Source organism: Ischnura elegans, chromosome 4, assembly GCF_921293095.1.
Source record: "Ischnura elegans chromosome 4, ioIscEleg1.1, whole genome shotgun sequence".
NCBI classification, from domain to species: domain Eukaryota; kingdom Metazoa; phylum Arthropoda; class Insecta; order Odonata; family Coenagrionidae; genus Ischnura; species Ischnura elegans.
In genome coordinates, this window is record NC_060249.1 from 16,240,572 (window position 1) to 16,260,934 (window position 20,363).

Sequence of the window (20,363 nt, forward strand, 5' to 3'; positions counted from 1 at the left end):
AAGGGGAGGGGATGTTCCGAAACTCCGTCAGCCATGTCACGTGTGCCCGTGACGTCACGATAATTTGGAACCGATTTATATTTTTAAGGAATGAAAAGCCGAAAAAAAAACGCTGAATATCTTAGATTTTAGGTCATTTAAATTTTACTCAATAAAATACATCAATAAATACGGTCATATTATATGTTGTAAATAAAAAATATATCGCGCGGAAAATCAATAAAACGATAAGCCAATAAGATTCTTTCTTATGATGCCGCTCTTATACAAAAATAGCGCGAATTTCTCAAGCGGCCAACGGTCGAAACACACGTGATCAATGTTCCGGAATGTTCTAGTTATCTGCGAAGGTCATTAGGTACGTTTGCAAAACACGTCATCGCATTACGAAAAACAGTACATCAACGGTCTGCTTTCAACTGTGGTCCAAAATCCAGTACCTCCCTTTCCCACTACTTACGAAGAAAGCACACCCCATTCCCTCGCCAACTGTCCATTCGACATATTCACACTTCTGAATGTTTTAAATTTGTTAAATTAATTTCCTGGACTGTTTCAGCCTTTTCTTCGTTCGTTGAAGTCACCGTCTCATTATGCAGAAACGAGGATGGAGAGCGATTACTACAAGCTACATATCAACGGATATAATGAGACTAAATACAGCGGTATTGACTAAGGTAAGTGAGCACAAGTAATTTTCATTACATGGTGAACAGAGAAAGTAATTCTAATCACGAATGTCCTCAAGCATTAACATGTCACTAATGTAGCTCATCATGTAAACTTATTGCATACGACAGTGAATAGCGGAGATATGTAGCGAGTTCGCGCGATAAGAACATTGCTAATCACGCTATGTGGTTATTACATAAGGGATAAGTATATAGTGCATAAACACTCTCTCCTTTACGATCCATTTTTTGTCATAGATGTATCCAATTTATCGAATGTATAAATATGAAAATCACGATGAGCATTAGTAGCTTCAACTCAATCAAGGTAGCATGCTTTGCTTAAATTAATAATCCTTCGGATGTACGTATTATTTCGGTGGTAAAGATTCTATGAAACGGAAATATTCTACTTATTCGCCAGCTGTACGCCAGCTGCGAATGTGTTATTCGATATACTCATAATTGGTGCCCTATGTTTAATCGCAGAAAAACTTTCAAATGACCCCCAAAAATTATTTCTCATCTTGTTAATTAATCGAGCGTAAACAATGAACCCTATACAGTGCCAAATAAAGAGCTTTCAATTACTTCGAAGATCATCAATCTTCGATATGAACTATGGTATTCAATTAAGTCCGCAATGTGATCATGTTCTTTCACTATGCCACAGATATCGATAAAGCATGCTAATTTATCATGATCGCTTTAACATTTGTTCACTTATAATGGCGTTAGTTAGTAGCTAACACACTTTTCTTGGCCTAAAAATATTGTCGTTAAGCCTGAATAATTGTATCATAATTTTTTCATGTTCACTCAGATAAAATTAATTGCTCTTGATTGAAATATAAAAATAACATAGTAGTATTTATTTTTTAAGGTCATTCGCAGATTCGTTTCCCTGATAGCCAAGCTCAACTTGAGCCATGTCCGGGTGGAGTAACCAGATGCCGACATCTTTATACAAAGAGATTGCTAAATGGTTCATTACGAACCAACTGAAGATATAATTCACTTCGAAAGTTTCTACTTCAAGGAAAGCATAAGGACGGACAGATGAAATTGATTTCTTTCCGTGAAGACAGACAACATTCTTGGTCTTCATCGTGGAATCTTACTCGAGGTAAGTCATATCGTTAGCCTTTCATCAAATGAATTAATCAGTTTCTAATGACTCGAATCAATATTATTAAATATTCGAAACGGTAATTTTATTCTTCATTGGAGCTATAAAAGCTGGCATCTTGAGTAGGTTTAAACATATTTAAATTAATACAAATTTTGGTTTCATTTCCCCGAAATAAAACCATTTTCACTAAGAAGTAATTGTGGAATTCAGGCGCCACTAATAGTAAGCTCATGAGAGGTTATGTGTTCAGATAGATTAAGTGAAGGAAATTTCAAAACAGATCAATGAAACCTCGTATTCGATAACAACATTCTTGCAAATTTCAAGAAAAAGCTATATGGAATAAATCAATGAATTTCAGCCTCAGCACTCGCCGATTTCATACCGTGGTCACCTCTACTAGAATGATTTTAAATTGATAAGCATTAACTAAATGAGTTTATGGATTTGAATCAACCCTTTGCAGCATGGCAATATTTCTGAATGTGTCATTCAGAATCTCCCAACGAGGTTTGCTTATCGGTATTGGGTAATTTAATAATAATGGTCTTATTCAACGGAAGCTGAAGAGATATCCATCGTCCGCCCCATTCTTTGAGACATGAGGAAGCAGACAAAATATTCGGTCAATATACTTGAATATTCTTTGGCAACTGACGAGATACGGCAGCACAACAGGAAAGGTCTCGTGGTTTACTTCGGGTCTTAAACGGTTTCGATTTTTCCGCAGACAAGGTGACGAAGAATAATATGGGGAGGGGTTTATCTTGGATAAAGAAACGAACGAAGTTTATGGGGCAGAAATAATGAGTACGCTTGTGTCGCGTTAGAGATTTAGACAGTATGCAAGGGATCAATTGATGGTATATACCCTGAAAAACGTCAAAGAATAGCTTTAAGATATAGCAAGTTATATGTCGATAAAAAGATAGAGCAAGGAATATGACCATAATTTAGAAGATTTATTCGGTCGAGCGATAGTGGTGCGTCCTTTTAAGTCATGCCATAATGGTTAGAGATGGAAAAAACAATCTTAAAACCGATACAATTATCTAGATATCACCATTAAGGGTGACATTGGATAAAGATGCGGTCAAATCCACATTCCCTGCCTTTCGCGGTAACTGCTTCAGGCAGGTTTCCACGGTCATGCGATAACAGCGCAGTGGGAAGTGGAAAAGAATCTTATCTACTTCTTACAACCAAACACCTATCTCACTTTAACAAGCTTGACCCTGTTTAAACTGAACAAATACTTTTTTGAGAACTTTGTCTACACGACATTGCTTGAGCTTTCAGACACTTAAGTAGATATAAATATTTTAGGAATGGCATATCAGCGACTACGGTTATAGGGTGCAAAATTAAAGCATGCGAGCATTACGAAGTAATTATTCATTCCAGGGTATCCTACATTAACCTGTTCGCGCCGGTGAAAACTAGTGGCCAGGTCACGCGATGGCGAAATAGCAATAACAGCAATTCATACTTTGATTGAACTAAATTGAAAATCTTTTTTTTATACCGCTATACTGCAAAAAACGAATGCTCCGACATTCAAAGAGTATTTTTTATTTACAAAGAGACTCCACGAATTTGTTCAAAGAAATTTCCTTCCCAGCAGAAGAAAATGGAACTAAATCAATTTTGTTTTAAAGAATTTTCTGCAAACACTATTTAACCTCCATGTTGAATAAAACTGCAAGAGGAGAAGACTCCCTACCTTTTACTTGCTGCCGGGTCCATCGGCGACAGAGCTCAGCTTAGCAACAGCGACTCCTCAAAATAATTATATTCACCTGCCCTACACAGTGAACACAACACCGACAATGAATTATTTTGTGAACCCTAGACACATTCACTTCACTCTTTAGCTGAATGAACACTCGCTCAATGGGATGAGTAACACATTCAGATAATTTCACATAATTCCATGAGACATCCACACTGCTTCCATAATAATGAAAAACCAATGATAATTATCCAAGCGTTGAGGCAAAGGCTTGAAGAGATCGCTGACACCATGATGTAAGGATTGAGGTGTCATTCAATGAATTAATGGAATCGTTCACTCCAGCTCTTGTAAACTGCAAAAAACGAAAAGTGGATTTAGGCTATAACACTAAAAATTCGGTACTGATTAAGGGAGGAGTTCTTAATCATTATACTCGAAAGTAATATGAAGTCTAAGCCAAGAATGTGGGTACAACAACTCCAATAATTGTGACCGAATCATATTGCCAAAGAATATTACCTTCTCGAACAAAATTATCAACTAGTACGATTTAATTAGTAGATTATCATGTATTAATAGGTTTTATACTAGAATAGGCCTTACGTTAACACTTCAGCGACGGAGGCTTCACCTCCTTACCCTAACCAAACTGCTAAAAGACTAAAACTTACCTAGGTATGATGGAATGAGGAATACAGGGAAAACCCAAAATGACGCAGAGCTTATTACTAGCAGTCCTGAGAGGTAATGGAGGGTATGGAATCACTAAGGGTGTGAGGGGATGTTGCCGTGAACAAATAGCTCAAGTCAGAGTCAAAATTTTTGGCCCAATTTTGTGCCGCAGTGCATCGCGAAGGCGTTCGTGAGAGGTTCGGTTGGCGCGTCGTAGGGTGGAGAGCTAGTTGTTAAGGGGAGGTATTTAAGGAGAAGAAGAGGGGATGGGGGAAGGGTAGTCAGGGCACAGCAAAAGAGACCCTCTTCATTACTCTCGTGACGTCACATACTTTGGTCACAAGGTTCGCTTTACGGCGAATTGTCGCAGAGTGAGCTATTATGTTAATTTAACTGTGTTAAACCAATGAATTTACCAGTAGGAGTTAAAACGTGAATTTGTCATTCAAATCACATGAATATAGACGTATATTTTGCTATTATGCATAGTACTACTATAACCGTGCGTTGTGCATGTGGTGGTCCTCTTGCATGCTGCAAGTTGGCGATTAATCACTCCCTGCCTAATACCATAAGGGTTGATGTAGAAGAATTACAAAATGCTCTTTTTTCTATTTCTATTCTTTCAATCGCCTGCGCAATTGGGTTGGTTAAACGGTGCATTCTTAAGTTAATGCATTTACACATTTTTTTTCACGTTTATATGCATCCTATTACCAAACATAAGCACCAAGGAGAAGTTCTTAATCATTATGCACAAAGGAAACATGTGTTAAATGTTTTTCATGATAAGTACTAATCGATTTTAATAGTAAGCTTTATAGGTTCAACTAAACCATAAGTTATCACGGGATTAACTTAATTCCGAATGTCAATTCATTTTCGTAGCAGGAACTGCGGGATCAAGTACTGCATAAATTACTTACTTATTTTTATCACCGCTGAATAGTTAATGTTATAGCATAATTTTTATACCTGGGGGAGGTCGTGGCGTTGGCGGTAGGTGACGAGGTTTGTAGTCTTCTTAACTATCGGGAAATCTCCAATGGGTCATGAATAAAAGACGACGTGATTGATTAAAAATCCTTTGATTGCTAAATATAATATTAAGTACACTGTCGCTTAATTTTCGACGCAATCGCCTCGGCGATTGACTACCTTCATAGATCGTTGCTGCGAATGCATTTCTATGAATTTTAACGGGATCCTGAATCTAATCGTCCTCTTATAAATGCTTTTCCTGTCCATATTTTCTCTCCGGCAAAATAAGCAAGTATAAAATCGCAAGTTCATTATTGCACGGAGGGTAATCGTACACGAGAACATTTGGGTTGTACAGGCACTTAGAGGACGGGCGTTGTCATGTATCAAAACACTTCCAGAATTCAGAACGTCTCTTATATTATTTTGAATGGCTCCGCGCAATGAGCTTGTTTTTTTTACACGACGCAATTGAATTTATTGTTAAACCCGGCAGATTCAAATCTAAAAGTAACACGCTTTATTGGCCCCAAAACAGAGAAGCATAATATTTCGATTGTTTAAGGATCACTTGAATTTTCTTGGTTAGCTTGGTGACTTTTAATGCCTCCATTGCTTTGACTGTAACTTTGTTTCAGGTATGTATTATGTAATCCGTCTCATCTTTAGTCACAATTGATATTTTAAAACGTTCTCTTTAACAGCATAAAGGACAAGACATGTCAATGCTTAACCCATTCGTCAAGTTTCGTCGTTGTCACCCCACGGTTCTCACTAAGCGATAGAATCAATGGCTGTTATATTTACATCTACATAATACCCTGCGAGCCCCCTCTAGGGTGTTTGGCAGGGGGTGACAAATCACCAACATGCAGCATGCAAGAGGACCGCCACATGCACACCGAACGGTCATAGAAATATTACGCATACTAGCAAAATATACATGCTTGTTCATAAAAATCTTGCTAATGGTTAGTAATTCCTAGAGCAAATACATGCAAGGTTAGAAAAAAAACATGCAATAAGTGATCATAGCAAGCGACATCATTAATCCTATCCATTGAGACAACGTTGCTATCCCTAATGTACTATCACTTTCAAAAGTCGGTCCACATGACGGGCGCAGCCGTCACTGGGCTTTCCCAAAATCGACCTTCGCGTATTGCTTTTGTGTTTCATGCCTGCTGCGAGTCAATTTAACTTATTCCCTTATGTGGCCGGTGAAACTTGACTTTTTTACTCTCGCCAACAGACCCAAGCAATATTTACTGACTAGGAAGTCTTCGAGAACCGACATACCCCCCCCCCCCCAATCCCATAACTCCAGAACTTGAGAACACCTGAACCTCCCGTACCCAAAAATGTTCACCCTCTAAGGAAGCCGAGAGGGAACTACGAATTAGTTGGAATTTTGCATTATGACATATTAGAGAAAATCTTTCGGAGTTCCCTTCGGGTCGCCGCAAGGCTGAGTCCAACGAAAATGTGAGAAAACCATTTTTGATGCATTATGAAAATAGTATTTCTACTTCTTGAACTCAATACACCTTGGTGTGATTTGATTACCTTCTGTATCCGGCTTCACCCGTTTCGGTGACCAAAACTTGTTCTTATTTTCCAATTATAGTGCTTGAAATTTAAGCTATCCCGTCATTAATACTTTCGTCAAGCTACAAGTTGCCCCTTTACCTTGAAAATCCCCTCTTACTACTGTCGTGGGTATTGGACGACAAGATGAATTTTTGAAGGGACATAAGTTTAATTTTTATCATATGGCAAACAATTCAGTTAGTATGGTATTATCCTATTAAGGACACGCCTCTTCTAAAATTCTATTGGAAAAATTGTCTTTCAGATTGTTGTTATTCTTCAGAAAAAAATGCACATTAGTAGCAGTTTTATGATAGCCAAAACCAGCTTAAGAGGAAAGGTTTCTGAGGTACATAAAACGGCTGAGTGGAATTTGGCATAGGACCAGAAACGAGAGCAAAAATTGCGTCTAGCGTGTCCTTTAGAGGCATTTCTTTTCTTAGGAGTAGATTGAATGCCAAGTATTTTTATACTCGTGAAAAAGAAACACCAGTTTATTTTTACTCCATCAGATGTTATTTACCGCATTCTATGCTGGCAGATAATCACTTCAAATTGTTGAGATAATATAATATCGTATTTACCGAGAAAAATTCTTGCGTTGGATGTGCCCCTCAATATTCTTAGATGTATTAGATTATTTTGAAATTTTAACCCTCGACAACTCAAGGTGTTTGCTGTTAACAGACTTTTGAAAATATTTTATATACGTTATATACTGGAACACTTAAAAATACATACATTATACTCCAAGAAATGCATCAGATGAATTTGTTCACAGGCTACTGCGGTACTTCGTGTTACGAAAAGGCAAATTGCGGACCTGTTATTCAAGCTGAGTACTATTTGAGCGTTACAGAGGGTGAGAAGCACCAAGATCTTCAGGGAAGAATGGGTAAAGTAGATAATTGCGGCATATGAAATATCCCCGGCAACCACCTGCTATGAGAAAGTATGGCCAACGGAATGTCAACCAAGCTGGTTTATAAATTACGAATGAGACCAACAGATAAGTATTAACCATTAAAATGGATAATGTAACTTTGCTTGAAATAAGTATTTACATAAATATACGACTATTTTAGCAAAGAGGCAAAGATTATTGCAATATGAATTTGTAACAATGTAGTATTGACATTATCTTGTCAATAATTTTTTAAACTTAGGAACCCTTTGCCAGCTAAATTTTCCAATGAGTGTTGAATATTTTTATGTCGCAGGAAAGGTTGAGAATATGATTAGGAGTTGTTTAGTTTTAATGAAATATAATGACGTTATGCCGGTGACGTTTGTTCTCCAGCTATGTGATTTAGTATTATCATTTTCACAGATTCATCAAAATTCAGTTTGGATCATGCATAAATTTTTGGCAATATAAAGTTGAATGAAAATGTGGACACTCGGTCATTGACTCAGTGTTTCAACCCAGATGTTGGTTTGGCTAGGTAAGGTTAAAGCTCACCCTAGACAAAGTTACATGTGTACAAAATTCACATGTTCAGGGTAGTGGGCCAGTTCATTTCTCTAGGCCACCTCGCACTCCGAGGATTTTTTAGGGGTGTCCAAAGGCCTCACCCAGGACTTTGTAAAGTTTTAAAATTTGTAATTATGTGAACAAATGAAAAATATCCCGGTTCAATTCTACAGACAAATCATACAAAATTATACCCTTACAATGTTTAAATAGCACCTAATGTAATGAAAATATTTTCAGGTAGTAAAAATTTCCCCCTGAAATTCGCGAATGGAAAATTACCATATTTTTCGAAATTTTTATAAAAACTGTATACTTTACACTAAATTTGTCAACTGACTGAAAGTAGAATAAGCTGATTCTTTTCAAAAATATGGTTTATATGTGTAACATGTGAAAAGTTGCAGGTTAAGAAAATTTATAATTACCGATATTCAAAAGATCGAACTTCACTGTAAAAAATATATCTCGCTCTTTGATGCGGTGAAACTTCGCCATTATCATGTGTGACGTTGATGATGATGTGTCGTTTTTTCACTTGGATATCAATATTCCACAAATGTTTCTTAGCTTTATGTTATTATTTGAATAATATAGTGGATAACTTAAAGAAGGCAGCGCTGGAAGGAAAGGTAGGCTATCAGATCACTTCTTGAATACTCCATGGAAACCTACCTCAATCGGTAAAATACTATTATAATAATAACAGTGGATAACATATGTATTCTTTTTCTCAAGTCTTGGAATTCAAAATTACATGACTGAGGAAAATAGATTTAGAATTCATTACTATTAAAATGCAAAATTGCCACTTCATGTATTTATCACGTATTGTGATTTTTTCTGGCTGCAAATTTTTTTTCCATATCGATCCTAAATTTCTACGAGTAAATATTAAGAGGAGATCAAGAGGAGGTTTTACTAATAGCTTAAGGATAAGTAAAAGTGGATGATATGCTTTAATCTAAATTCTTCCAGATGTAACGCCTCTGGAAGAATCACAAGAATCATAGTCATGTCGATGAAGGCTGTCAGAAAAATCTCATTTGTTAGCTAAACCTGCGTTTAGGAAATAGAAAATTCACCAGTGAAAGCAGACACTTATGATTGCTGAAAAGGAATCAAGATTTCATGATGTGAGGAATGAACAAAACATTTCGTTTTGCGTTGATATATTAGAAATAAAATGCGCATACTCCAAGAAACATCTTTAATATTATCACCAGGTAATATCACCATTTTTTCTATTACAATCCGTAACCGTGATTGCATGGAGTCAATTATATTTTCTAATAATCTGGGACGTCTGCCTATAGAATTCCATGTATCCTGTAAAGGGGCCTGTAACGCCTCTGAGCTCTTCTCTCCGTGGTAATCCCATTCCTTCGTAATTATTCCCCAGACGTTTTCGATGGGGTTAAGATCCGGTGAGTTAGAAGGCCAAGGTAAAACATTGAGACGTGGATTTTCTTATAAAAAAATGCTTGGTTAATATCTTTATGAATCGGACAATTGTCCTGCACAAAAACCACCTCCTCATCCTCAGGAACGACTTCTTCTATGTAGGGCAATAAGTAAGTTCTTAAAATCTCGACATAATCCTGGGGGTTCATTCTGGCTGGGGTTTTAACTAGCGGTCCTGGTTCAGCCGCAGATAATGAATGCTCCCCAGAAACTTAGACTGATGTGACCAGGATTTTTTCTTCTTATTAAATTCTCTTCCATATACCTGTAAAAAATGGCCAATATTTAAAAAATGATTCTCATCATGAACTTTGGTGTCGAAAATTATGTTGGAAGTATAAGTAACAGCTGTTATTTGTAAACAGCTTGTTTATTTTTTTGCTGTCGTCGCCCTTTCATCTTAATCTTATTATTTCATTTTAATACTACGCAATTCTAATAGAGTTAACATGCTATCTCAAGCTAAAAGAATCATTACCTTGTATTTCTCGGCCTCCAAAGCTCCACCTTCCCTAGCTGGTTGCTTCTGAAAGTTTTCTCGTCTGAGAATATCACGAGGTTCCAGTACGTTTGGGGCATACCAACGTAATAGTTAGCAAATTGTAAACGGGCTTCACGTTGTATTTCGCTGGTAGAGGGTTTCTTGGCAGCCCTGTAATGCTTAATCCCACCCTCGATGATTCGGCGTCTTACCGTCGCATAGCTACAACCTAAATTACCGTGAATGTTCAACCCCGCTAGACCACCGATAGGTAAGGGATTTTGACGAATCATCTCCCTCATGTCTTCGTCCTGCTGCCCGGTAGTTTTTCTTGAACGTCCGCTTTTTGCATTAGTCTCTCATGTCTCGTCACCATCAACTCTTCTTTTAAGCCACTTGTACACAGTTTTTTCTATCAACTCCTAATTCCGCAGCTATTTGCAACACAGTTCTCCCGCTGTCAAAATATAAGGAGACTATGGCAAGGAAGAATGCAATGGAAAGACCTTGATGGATATTAAGATCGCGAGTAAGTCTAACGGGCCGCTTCACGTCATGGAGCGCATAGGCAATACCCCAAGTTCGAGGCCAGCAGAAAACGTTATTCCTCGTGCTGGCCGTGGGGACCGACTTTTGAAAGTGACTGTACGTATGTATGTACGTACGAGGGAAGAATGTATGTAAGTACGAGGGAAGAATGACATTTTAAATCTCCCTGTTTTGCAGTCTATTTCTTTTATTTTATTCTCATGATTACGTCTACTATAGTACGATGGTAAACGAAGGATGTGATTCACGTCGTCTGAGAAAATATCTTCTTCGAATTTCCTAAGTAAGTTAAGCCTATACTTCGATCTACGCTCCTGTAAAGATTCCCATCCTTACTCGTGTAACATACTGGAAACGCTGCATTTTTTGTCATAACAACCCATCACAAATCTGGCCGCCCTGCGCTGTACTCGATTGATTTCATCTATTAGTCCTACTTCGTAAGGGATCCATGCTATAGCAGCATATTTAAAGTGAGGCCTCACTAGATTCAGGTAGCTTATTTTGTTTCGCCTCTTTTGGGCATTTAATGATGATACAAATCCCAGTTTACGGTTAGTATTCCCGCATACTTCACGTATTTGTTTATTCCACGAAAGATCCCGGGTAATGGTGACCCCCAAGTATTTTACTGATTCGGCATTTGATAGTGGAATCCCGTTAGTGGTGTAGCTCCTCCTTGAGGATATATCCTTTTCCCAAAAATTCATCACCATACACTTTTCAAGATTTAATTCTAACTTCCATTTCTGCACCAGTCATTTATGGCAACAAGGTCTTTTTCTAATACTAATCTATCGCTATGGTCGTAAACTACTCTGTATACAACTACATCATCTGCGAAGAGGCGGATTTTGCTCGTGAACACGGTGGTTATATCATTAATTTAAAGAAGGAACAAAAGAGGGCCGATAACACTTTCTTTGGGTACTCCTGAGATAACTTGAATTATATCCGACATAACTCCGTCCAAAACAGCCCTCTGTTTGCGATCATTTAGGAAATATTTGTGTACATATGTGTATGCTTCCACGTGTGTATCTATGCCGTATGCTTCCAACTTTTGAATCAGCTTTAAATGCGGAACCTTATCGACTGCCTTTCTGAAGTCTAAAAATATTGCGTCGACTTGAACATGTCTGTCACCCGCGGATAAGATATCGTGAACGAAGAGAGCAAGTTGAGTTTCACAAGAGCTCCCTTTTCTAAATCCGTGCTGTTTGCTAACAGATTTTGGCAATCTAGGTGACCCATTATCGAACTGAAAATAATATATTCCAATACTTTGCAAGAAATGGAAGTAAGTGATATCGGACGGTAATTACTAGGCTTTTCCCTAACCCCATCTTCAAATATGGGCGTGTCGTTCGCTGTTTTCCGATGTTTAGGGACTGTGTGTTCTGCTAGAGATTTTTCGAACACTATCTTCAAGTAAGGCGCTATCTCTGATGCTGATTCCTTATACACTCGAGCTGGAAAAATATTGCTAATGAGGCTTGATACTCACCTTAAGCTGAAAACTTAAGTTCTCAGATGACTGAGCTTGTGGTAAGGAGGGCATGGAGTTACCCGCTGCGTGCAAAACCCTTCCGTACGACTCACACTGAATCCATGCACTAGACTGGAATTGCACTCAGCGTCCAAAAGAACGGAAGGACTGGCGTGCGCAGAGCCACCGATCGGTTTTTACCATCTCCCTTGCACCCGAGTCGAAGTGGACCTGCTGCGGCTTCCGAGTCTCCCCTTGTCAAACCGAGAGAACATCAGTGGCACAAGTCCAGGAGAGCGCGGCTTGCGATGGTCAAGGGGGACAGAGATAAGTTCCTGGGATGAGCGGGTGATGGCCATTGGGCAGGCGGACGGGTGAGGGGATAAAACGTTCTTTTCTTCAAATTCTAATCTCAAATAGTCTTCTCTGATACCCATGCTATCTGAGTTCTACCTAATCTTAAAATTTAGAGAAACTTCCTTTCACACGATTGAATTAATATTTCATTGGTCATCATGTGGTTGTAACGTGACTTGATGTCCATTGATCTTTAATGTACGGTCACTTTCAAAAGTAGGTCCCCACGGCCAGCGCGAGCAACTACGTTTTTCTCGGAGGTCGAACTGCGGGTATTGGCTATGCCTTCTGTGTCTTGAACGGGCCAGTTTGACTTACTCTCACCGTCCGCGCAAGTCTTCCCGAGGCATTCTTCACTATTCCTAAATTCTTCGCAACTTCCCCGACTCCCAGTGCCACAACACAAGGCGAAGCATATGTTCTCAGTCATGGGATTCCCACCCAGATAGTATTCTGAGATGGATATTCCGAGTAGTCTGGCTTGCACTAAAAAATAACGAGACGTATCTGCGTCGCAACGCACATATGAGGAAGAAACGAAAATTGGAATTTACGTCTGAAAGGGTATTCAAAAAGTTTCCTACAAAATAACCTTCTAGATTATACCTTTAACACATTATTACCAACACCATCAATATATATTGCTCTATGTTAAAGTATTTCAAACACACTGTTTGGCGCATTCATTATTCCTAACCATTTTCTTAGGATACATATGTTTACCATGGTTTATACTACATTTTTCTACGTGTCTCATCACGCGAGAAATCAAAAATATTAATGTTCACTAAATTGTAATGTTTAATTCTGTATCATATTTATTCCAGTCGTTACTAACATATCCTATATGAACAAATATTTAAATAATGCTTTATACATTCGAGGTATCAGGAAGTAATTAACCGACATCTTTATGTTCATCGAAAGTTCGAATGTCTTAATAGTTACCATAAATATATTTTCTATAATGAAAATACCAACGGAAGCATTAATTACATGACTTGTGTGCCTATTTCTTACCATTTAAAGGCACATTAATACTATATGTTTTATCTTTGCTCCTTCATTGAGAGGTTAACCTAAGTCTTCCCCCTTTTTCGTTTCTTTTTTTTCTGCTAAAACCAGTCGTAATTGGCGCCTGCTGATATCATGCAGGGCAATATCCTACACATTATTATGTATAAGTGGTTTTACACCATAAATAGAACTTACACTCATGTAATGAATACCTTGAGTCAGTCTTACGTGCGAACAAATACTGATCATATTCCTACTGACACTAAACTACGACGCACGCATAATATTCATCCGATAAAAATATACCGTGTTGGGTACCTAATGACTATTTCTGCATTATTAATACAAATTAAACTTATGAGCTGCCAAATATACTGCTTGGGATGTAGCGTTTGACGGTGTGGAAACTTAGGCGACGACAAAAGAGGGACAAGAAAAGAATGAAGACATCCGAGATGTGAATATAAAAAAGAAAGGAAAAGGTGAGAAGGATGGAGAGGAATAAAAGAAGAAGTGCTATCCATGGTTGAGAGATTTTTGGTAAGGGGGGAGGGGAAGGATGAAAGTAAGGATATGGTTAGAATGAAAGGGCCTAATGCGAATGGGCGTCACTTTTAATTAAAGGGGTAAGTTCAAGTTGGGAGGGGCGCAGGCACGGTGATTCGTAAAATCTTCAATTCAGAAGGGCAGGTAAATGATGTTTTTCTATGACCACCATAACTGGTTGACTCACCATCATAACTCCACGCACATGTTGCTTGTACTGTTTTTCTTAAAAATATGAACTATATTAATGTAAGAGTATTTCCCATAAACAAAAGGACAACACTTCCTACGACGCATTATGGTCTAACAGCCTGCCATTTCACTTGATGACAATAAACATCTCGCTGCTTCTTTTAGTGAAAATTTATGTTTACCTTAAAAGCAATTCAATAAAATTTAAAGACAATCCAATTGCTTATTCGAAAAAATAATGCAAAATTATCTTCTCCCATAAAAAATTGCCGTACCGGTAGTTTTGACCGGTAAAAATTTAAAAACTTCTTCTGATTTTCTATTCACAGTATGGGAATAAGTTGCGTTATTCAAAATGTAGGCACTACTTGTAGTCCGAATAACCTACTACTTGGGGAGTGACTGCTATTTAACTTGTAAACACTGAAAAAATGTCTGAAAATCTTTAACCGCCGGCATGGATGAACGCGATGACGGATGGTAACCGTGACGCAAATGACAATATTTACATAGGCGTATATATTTACGTATTTTTCACCAGGCGATGTAAAGAAAAAATATTGGAGTAACATGCTCGAAATGCTCCGAAAATTTATTTGCACAATATGTTTTGTATAAGTTTACCAAACTACACAGATGTCTCCTCTCTTCCTCGTGCGATGGGTTACTTGCCGGAAAAACCCCATATATTCTTCTCCGCTTTCTTCGGTGGTGGAATTGTTTGGCTGTGTGGGGGGGGGGGGGAGGTTCACGCGGCCTTCCTACCTCTGAAATCGTGCGTGGGGCTCTTGACGACGGTTAAAGTAGTCAAGTTGCAACATTTGTACTACCTGATCAAGTCGAATCGATCCCCAGTGGACAAAGAACGTGTAAGCAATACGCGAAGGTCGACTTTGGAGAATAACGGAGACGGCTGCGCCAGGTAAGGGTACCGACATAGGCGGATCCAGGGGGGGGCACGGGGGCACGTGCCCCCCCCAGACCCTCAAAAATATGCAAGATTTTTAATACGGTCCCATTATGATTGCATTCGTTTTATATTACGAGGTATCGTTGTGCCCCACCCAGAACAAAATCCTGGATACGGCCTTGCTTGTGCCCCTCCCAGAAAAAAATCCTAGATCCGCCCCTGGGTACCGACTTTTGAAAGTGACTGTACATCAAGTCATATTAGAATCACATGTAAGGTAGCTATCTGGCTCGAGACAAAACTAATCCAACATTCACAATATCTTCGAATTTAATACCTGCCACATGCTTCTGAATGAAAATTTCTTCGCGACCTAGGTAAAATACGATATAATGAAATAATAACGATATAATAATAAATGAAGTTCCAATTTGAAATAGCATATAGCCTACCTGATTAAATCATTCTAAATTTCATCTTACGCCCATTACGCACCATGTATTTCTCTCCTTCAACCTTCCTTCAGCAGCATCTTGTCTATCTTTTCTTATGAAATTATCACATCTATTACTTGAGCATACATGATTCCATCGCCTAATAAATGTTCAATTACTTCATGAAAACGGGCGTGTGACCATTAAAAAAATGGTTTGGCAATGAGAACTTGTGGGAACTATTCTCCATTATTGAATTCAAATGTATATTGTAAATTATCTCAATGACCTGTGCCTTATAGGTTAGGCTATAACAAAAAAGACGAGTATTTCAAAAATAAAGTAGTGTTATAATATGGTAGACTAATCCCACTTTATGAAAATACAGCACATCACATGCAGCATCACCATGAAATCCGCTGTACCAACAATGCAAAGGACAGCGAGAGTGCATCGCAAGACAACACAGTGGGCACTCTACGTCATCTATTCATCAACCCTGATGAGGACACGGTGGTCTCTTTGGGGGTTTTATCGGATTCCCTAAAGTTTCGGACGGATACCAGATCACAAGGTATCACGGAAGAAAAGAGTTCCGGATGATTTTGATTTAAGTTGGCCTGCCAAATGATCACTAATAAATGTAATAAATAATAATAACTTATTGAAAAGGCTTGACGACAAATGGATACTATAGCAAGGATCTATTGTATTTATCTTTTATAACCTATTAAATGCGGTTCATGGCTCAATTTTGGGGCAATGTCCTAGTTTGCTATGAAGTATTGTAATGCAATAATTTATGTTGATGCCATAATTTGTACCATTAGCATTTTGTAACCAGCCATCAGAATTACTTGCTTGATTTCAGCAGATTAAATGTACAACACTAATTTAATAATAAATAAAGATTAAACATCAGCCTCGATGGAGCAGCAGCAGCAGCAGAGAGAATTAAGAGGTAAAGATAAAGTTGTTCTATCACGTTATCATTTATGGTAAGTATTCATTGCAATGACATCTTTTCAGACCATCCGAAGAACAGAGTATTATGCTCCTAACGCCCTTCTCAAAGTGCTATGGCACACAGGGTGCAATACTTGAAAAATCTCCTCCTCTACCAGCATTTGTTTCCGATCACACAGGTTGCAGTTAATTATAACTGATGTAAATATCTAACTATAGTTATCACAGCCACCAAACCGCAGAGTGCTACCTTAAGAATACATTATAAACGTCCTCTTTTTTCTTTTTAAAATTCATTAACTCAATTTTTGTCGAATGATTGTTAAAGATATCCGCCGTCAGTGTAGGTTTCTGATTGTGAAATGTGTTTAAAAATGTAGCTCATGAAAAAAGTGTTTGTGTGTACTTATAGATTTTTTTCAATCACTTGCTTTAAAAGATTCACTTTCCAACATCCGTTGATAACGGTGATCCGCGTAGCCAGCAGCCATCTACGGACTGCCGCATGTTCGATGAATTGATTTTGAGCGGATGCAATTTTGTCTCCCTTTTAATCTCTGCATTGTGGGCGGTCGCTATTCATCTCTAAGTATTACGATCTACAGACTTATTTGTATATCTGGTGTAAATATTTCGAGGTAACTTAGTGATCATTATGTATATTTATACTTAAATGCGAAAACTTGACGAAAAAACAGGGTACGCGATTTTTCCATCGCATTGGTCACAAATAATGCAACTAAACTGTGAAGAATTATTAAAAACAAACCAATAAATAATATTGTAACTATTGAATATCTACAAAAGGTCAGCGCTTAATTTTGACGTACTGAATTTGGAAAGAAACAATGCGGACATATTTTGCGATTTTTGTTCAACTCTGAGGCTATGTATTATGTTTAAAAAAAACTTAGGAAAAACTCTCTGCATCACAAAGTTATTATAAACAAATGTGCCAAGCTGAAACTTCAAGACTTAAAAAGAAAAGATATTTTTGAGGTCTGGTCCAGGGATAGGCGTGTTTCTAATTTTAAAATATAGAAAAAAAGGCAGGATCTTATGTACAAATTTAATTGGAATGTTCATGTAAAAATTGAGGTCAGAGGACCTCTTTAAACACAAAATTGAAAGTAATTACACTATCCTCTATTAAATGCACATGATGACTCATACTTACGTATCAACAGGAGACTTCGAATGTGGAATCAGCCGCATTTTGATAAAAGTTATTTACAGAATGCGAGATATTATTGCAAATGAACAAATGTATCAGTTTTTGCGCCGTTAACGTCAGGAATATTTACCGGTTTTTGTTTTTTGTAATTATTTAAAAACCAATTTTAGGAAGCAATAGCAATATTTAGGAAGTAAGATATGCCGTCGCATATTCTTTGATAAATTCTGTGCATTTTGGCATATCAGTTTGTGCGCCGTTAACGTCAGGAATATTTACCGGTTTTTCTTTTTTTATAAGTATTTAAAAACCAATTTTAGGAAACAATAATAATATTTAGGAAGTAAGATATGCCGTCGCATGTTCTCTGATAAATTCCGTGCATTTTGGTACCTCATTTGTAGAGTTTGGTTGCGTATAAGTTGAGAAAAAGGTATCTATACAGTAGAAATAATATAAAAGATTGAACCTCGCGCAATATGCTTCAAAATCAGTATCCGGCTTACAAAAAATGGTGAATTTAAATGTACTTTACCATTCAGAAAATGTGATAATATTCTAAACAAAAGCTTTTTCCATACTGAATTGAACAGATTTCAGCTCAAAACAATGGCATTTAGCATATGGCGGAAGTCGATCCTACCGCAGGCCAGCAGAAGGCATATCTGGCGCCGCGACAATACTTTCGTTCACCTTGGCAACCAGTAAAACGTAGCCGTGCGGTAACGTTTTATCAATTGGATTTTCGTTTATTGGTTTCGTTATGACGTCTTTGCCTATATAATTACATTATATTATAATTTTTTACCCTTATTCTTCAATTGATCTCCATAGATTATATATCCCACTGAATGTCAATATTTTTAATGGCAACAAGGGCGCGTTATTTTTTTTTTCAAGTGACCCAGAGCTCTTTGAGAATTTTTTGTCCCGTTTTTGATTCAATTTTTTAATTATTGTATTTATAAGACGGTATTTATACTAAATTAAGCCTGCATCTACGGCCGTAGCAGAAAATATTTCTGGGGTTTGTGGATTAGTATGCAAACACAAAGCTATTTTAATATGATAATTAAAATAGCTTATACCTTTATAAACACCTGTTTATAATAGGCCCTTGAAGAAAAATACGGTAAATTTTTACAAGAGGTACAATCCGGATTTCGCCTTCAAACCTTCACTTTCCTGTAGTATTTTTGCCTCCTGATTAACGTGGTGACATTCATTCCTGGCGGAAATTAATAGTTTTCGAGATATTTTAACTTTTATGGATAGCGATTTTCGGGTTCTGCGCATGCGCGGCCATATTGGAATGGCGGTAAATGAGTTTCACGGAACATGTTTGAAATTGAAAACAAGAGAAAAATATCCCTAGTGATGGTCCAATACATAACAAAGTGGGAGGTAGAAGTGGATAAATCACTTTCTGGGCACATGTACGGGCTGGTCAACTAGAAAAAAATATCCTTCGAGCTGGTCCAGTTGGTAAAGTGGGTAAATCACTTTCTGGGCACATGTACGGGCTGGTCAACTAGAAAAAAATATCCTTCGAGCTGGTCCAGTTGGTAAAGTGGGTAAATCACTTTCCGGGCACATGTACGAGTTGGTCAACTAGAAAAAAATATCCTTCGAGCTGGTCCAGTTGGTAAAGTGGGTAAATAACTTTCCCATGACTCTTCTTTTATTATGATGGTAATGTTTGCGCATGCGCAGAAGGTGAAGTGCGTAAAGTAAAGGGTGAGTAAGTGAAGATCGTAAATGGCGGCGCATGCGCAGAACCCGAAAATCGCTATCCATAAAAGTTAAAATATCTCGAAAACTATTAATTTCCGCCAGGAATGAATGTCACCACGTTAATCAGGAGGCAAAAATACTACAGGATAGTGAAGGTTTGAAGGCGAAATCCGGATTGTACCTCTTGTAAAATAATACCAAAAATACAAATATATTGAGTTTTTTCCGCATCCGATACTGTCGCCACGGCGAGAATAACGTGTAAAAGTTGCCCTACTTGACTTGAGCTATTGCCGTTGGCGAACGACTACTCACCCTCCTCCTCAATGCTTTGTTTGCCCTTGTTCGGCGAGATGAGGAAGAGGGCAGGGTGTTCCTTAAGACTATAGCCAGCCGATGCGGGGAGGGACGGAGAGGTGAGAGGTGAATAGTCAACTACCACGAAAGCTGCAGAGCGAGAGGAAAAACTTAAACAAACTCTAATTCATCCATTTCCTTTGATTCAGTGATTTGTTTTCTTACTGATTGCATTCGATTGTGAATTTCCAGCAATTTACACATGGATAACTAAATTTCTAACAAAGCGTATAAGAATTACATTCACACCATATACCATTAATTGAAAACGTTTTATACTGCCTTTCTTAGCAGAAACTCTACTTCCTCATACTGCATAAGCCATTTTTTAACTGCGGATGTAAAATCCCATCTCTTCTCCCTCATTGCCACATTTTTGGCAACATACTACATATTTTAGCCCCAAGTATTAATATGACTGTATATAAATTTCTGTCG

The 20,363-nt window shown here is 37.8% G+C and overlaps 1 long non-coding RNA gene across 1 annotated transcript; it reads left to right on the forward strand.

Moving 5' to 3' along the window:
- Positions 1–558: 558 nt before the first annotated feature.
- Positions 559–16,397, forward strand: LOC124156830. Its single transcript, XR_006864394.1, has 3 exons — positions 559–677; positions 1,555–1,797; positions 16,083–16,397. It is a non-coding gene; the product is annotated as an uncharacterized LOC124156830 (long non-coding RNA).
- The last annotated feature ends 3,966 nt before the right edge of the window (positions 16,398–20,363 follow it).